General features: G+C 33.9%; 1 long non-coding RNA gene across 1 annotated transcript; it reads left to right on the top strand.

Annotated features, from left to right (window-relative positions):
• Positions 1–744: 744 nt before the first annotated feature.
• On the top strand, positions 745–2,804 carry LOC147380804 (uncharacterized). The gene is made up of 3 exons (XR_015175088.1): positions 745–1,678; positions 1,899–1,973; positions 2,564–2,804. It is a non-coding gene; the product is annotated as an uncharacterized LOC147380804 (long non-coding RNA).
• Positions 2,805–3,900: the final 1,096 nt, after the last annotated feature.

The following is a 3,900-nucleotide window of genomic DNA, read 5'->3' as shown; positions in this document are numbered from 1 at the left end:
CTCAAGAGTGACAAGATGATTAAAGAAGTGAATGTTACTGCTGTTACCTTGGTTCCTAAAGTAGAAATGCCCTCAATTTTTGATGACTATATAGATCAATATCTTGCTGCAATGTTATTTACAAATGCATCTCCAAGCTCCTAGCCAACATAATGAAGAAGGTGGTTCACAAATTAGTTAATAGCAACCAATTTGTTGCCTTCACCAAAGGGTGTAAGAATTATAAACAACATCTTGTTTTGGAACTCCTAGATGTGCCATTAAAGTCGATCTCAGAAAAGCTTTTAATAATGTCTCTTGGGAAGTCATTTGAAGTTTGTTTGAAATCCATGGGGTTCCCTCTAGTTTTTGTTAGCTGGGTCATGCTTTGTATCTCTTCCCCTATGTATGTTTTCTATTGTTATTAATGGCAACCTCAATGGCTACTTTGAGGGGAAAATGGGCCTTTACACAAGGAGACCCTATCTATCTCTTTTTACCTTTTTGTTTTACTTATGGAATCCTTATCTTGGCTTCTTGACGGGAGAGTTATTGAACTGGATCCTTGATGTCAGAACCCAAGAATATCTCATCTTAGGTTTTGCCAATGACTTGTTGGATCTTCCTCAACAGGGAAACTTAGCTCTGCGACTGCTGTTAAGCATGTTTTAAATGACTTCAGATTCTTTTCTCTGGTCTCAAACGAACACTAACAAAAGCTTCATCCTCTTCGTTGTTGTCAACATAAATGACAACAATATCAGAATCATGAATACATCCTTAGTTGTAAAGAAGGTACCTTCCCCTTCAAGTATTTTGGTTGCATCAATTTCAATGGATATTTGCTTTGGTAACTCTATTCTTGCATTTATAAGATAAATTTTTTGTAGATATCTTTTTTTTTCCTTACACAATTTAAAAAAACAAAACAATTTCAATGGATATACTTATTGATGAACTTTAGAAGGAATGTGATTTATGTCAAAGGAGCACTAGTAGATCCTGAGAACTCAGATAATGAGTATTATTCGATTTGTATTGATGAGATCATTTATTTTTCGGGCGGAGCTAATGGAGAGAGCTGGACCCAGGGGACTTTACTTGATATTCTTTGTGGTGAGGTGATTAGATGGTCTAAGAGCCACTGTCATGTCTTTTGAGGGCTAAGTAAAGATAACGTTTAGAGTGATCTTGGGTACACCTCAGAAAGTAATACTGGACCATGTGAAAGAAGTACTGCTTGAGACCAAGAAGATGAAATTGGCACTAACGCTGAGTGGCAATTTCCATAAATGAGATAGCTACCATACTTGGGCATGAGGTAATTTTCATAAATCTTAATTCTATTTTAGATTTTCTTAGGTTGAAACTGAAATACAATCTTCAAAATAAGAAAGATTTATCTATGAATTTTATTAACGAAAGAAAGTTTTAAACTTTCTTTGTGTCTCGCAGTTTTGAATAAAGATCCGAAGTTTCTGATTCTTTGGAATTTTATTTTAATTCCATTGAATTTGTTGCATTAGAATGTGAGGGGTTTGATTTTTTGGTGGTCTATATTAAAAGGTTGGGCAAATATTTTTCCGCTTATTTTTCATTTTAGGTTATGATTCAAATGTTTTTAGATATCACTAAGAAATAATTTCATGTCTTCTCTAGGTTGGTCTAGGATGTGAGGAGAAGAGCACTTTGGAAATGGGTATGCAACTTTAAACTATAAAAATGTTGTTTTGCAGATTGAGATTATCTATTATGCATTTTTCTAACTTAGTTCTCCAAGTGAATTGAATTTCAGTCAAAATTGTACTGTGTTCTTTACATAATCAAGTCCCATTTATGCAGGCAGAGAGTATTTTGTGATTGGGTTGAGTTATTTTCTCATACTGTATTAAAACTAATGTTCTTGACCTGTGTATCAGGAAAATGTGCAAATATGGTCAAAGCACAATTGGTGAAAGCTAGGATATCATTATTGATGAGGAAACCTATTATGAGTAAGATACCCTTTTCTTAATAACAGCTTAAATTTGTTATAATTACATATGCCACGTTTGTACATGACAACATAGAATCATTGTGCAAAAACTTGGAGCATAGACTCAAATATTTGTTCAAAAGATATTTTATTGAATGAATTTGACTTTAAATTTGTGATGAAGGGCTGAACCTCATTTGTTCAGGTTTTTTCTTCCAATATTTATCGTACTCCTCCATTTTTAATGATAAGGACCCTTGTAACAGTAAAGTAGAACCCATTGCTTTTAAATTTATTCATTATTTCAATTCTTAATATTATGCAACTCAATTAGTTGGATATCCGAAAGACAATATTTACAATCTGATTGTAGCACTTGGTTTGATAGATTGTGATTTCTGATTTTTGTTTGTATTGCATTTTCATATAATCAAAGCCCTTGTCCTATATTTTGGGTTGGGTTGGGCTTAACAAACTATGTTCCTCCATTCATTTCTGGTTAAAATCATATCTTCTGTTAATTCAAAGTGTTTTTATTTCTATTAATTACAATCTAACTCAGCTTGTATGTACTTATGTAACATTCTATTTTGCTATCTACTTATTAAGATGGAAATAGAAGCAGATTACATTGGGCAACTGTTACTTGCTTTAGCTGGATATGATCCTCGAGTGGCACTGATGGTGTATGAGAAGTTGGGGCATGTCACTGGTGATTCTGGTTCTGTATGGAAAGATTATCTCCACACCCATCCATCTGGTAAGAAGAGAGCACAATTGTTGGCTGAAGCCAAAGTCATGGAAGAAACACTCTCAATTTATAGGGAAACGATAACAGGCCGAGGGGTCGAAGGCTTCTTGTAAGATGTAAAAAACTTGATCCATTTTTAATTGAAAATGGGATATTTTTGTAGACTTCATTACATTGATGTAAATTAACGGGATCTTAGGAATTCTTCCAACATGTGAGATTAAAATTTTGACTTATAACTTTGACCTATATTACTTAGATAAGTAATTTTCTGTTTGTAACATGTTAAATCGTATATATTTTTTTAAATCTTATTATTCTTTGAAACTATTAATTGAATGCTAATTGGTGTGGATGGGATGTGAATGGATGGGGATGAGAGTTGATGGGATGGGATGTGAATGTGGATATAGATGTAAGTGGAATGGGATGTGAATGAGGAAGGGATGGGATATGTATGCGTGATTTTTTTCGTAGGTATAGGTTGAAGTTAAAAGCATTTGAGAACATTGAACAGTATTCTGATTGGACTTTAAACTAATTTGGCGGCCTCAAACTGCCTAAAATATGGTAAGAATCCCAGAGTCGATGGTTTCTACCCATCGAAAATATGTTATTTGACGGTCTATAGTCGTTGAATATATGGTAAAATCCTAGATTCGACGGCCTCAAGCCGTTGAATTTATGAAATTCTATGGTTTTTAGCCGCCGAATGTTTTTTTGACAAGGTCCAATTCGATGGACTAATTTGACGGTCGAGGCTGTCAAATGGTTCCATCGATATTTGGTTTGGCATTCTTAGGGTTTATGGTCTCACACAATGTGACTAGGAAAGGATCGTTTGACAACCTACTCCCACACCTCTCTGAACCACGGCACAACACCATTGTCCAGACATTCAAGTGTGTTAAATTTCATATGGAAGATATGATTTCTTGTATAGTCGTGATATTATGTGTGAGAGAGATGAGATTCAATGTAGAAAGAAAAATTTCAATGTACACTTGAACTAAGAAGACACTGTATTATTGTAGCTCCATCTACTATTATTTTTACTCCATTAGTTACTTAATAAAACCCAGCTTCCCAAATAGATTTTTTTTTAAGAACTCACTACCCTTAACTTCTAAAAAATATGTTGACTTCACTAACTTATTGAATTTGAATATTTGCATCTTATTATCAGGAAATGCAA

This window comes from Akebia trifoliata, unplaced genomic scaffold (assembly GCF_017979445.1).
Source record: "Akebia trifoliata isolate Shusen 1 unplaced genomic scaffold, ASM1797944v1 Contig00966, whole genome shotgun sequence".
NCBI lineage: Eukaryota > Viridiplantae > Streptophyta > Magnoliopsida > Ranunculales > Lardizabalaceae > Akebia > Akebia trifoliata.
The sequence above is the reverse complement of the archived record's forward strand: the minus strand, read 5'-3'. Positions and strand labels throughout refer to the sequence as shown.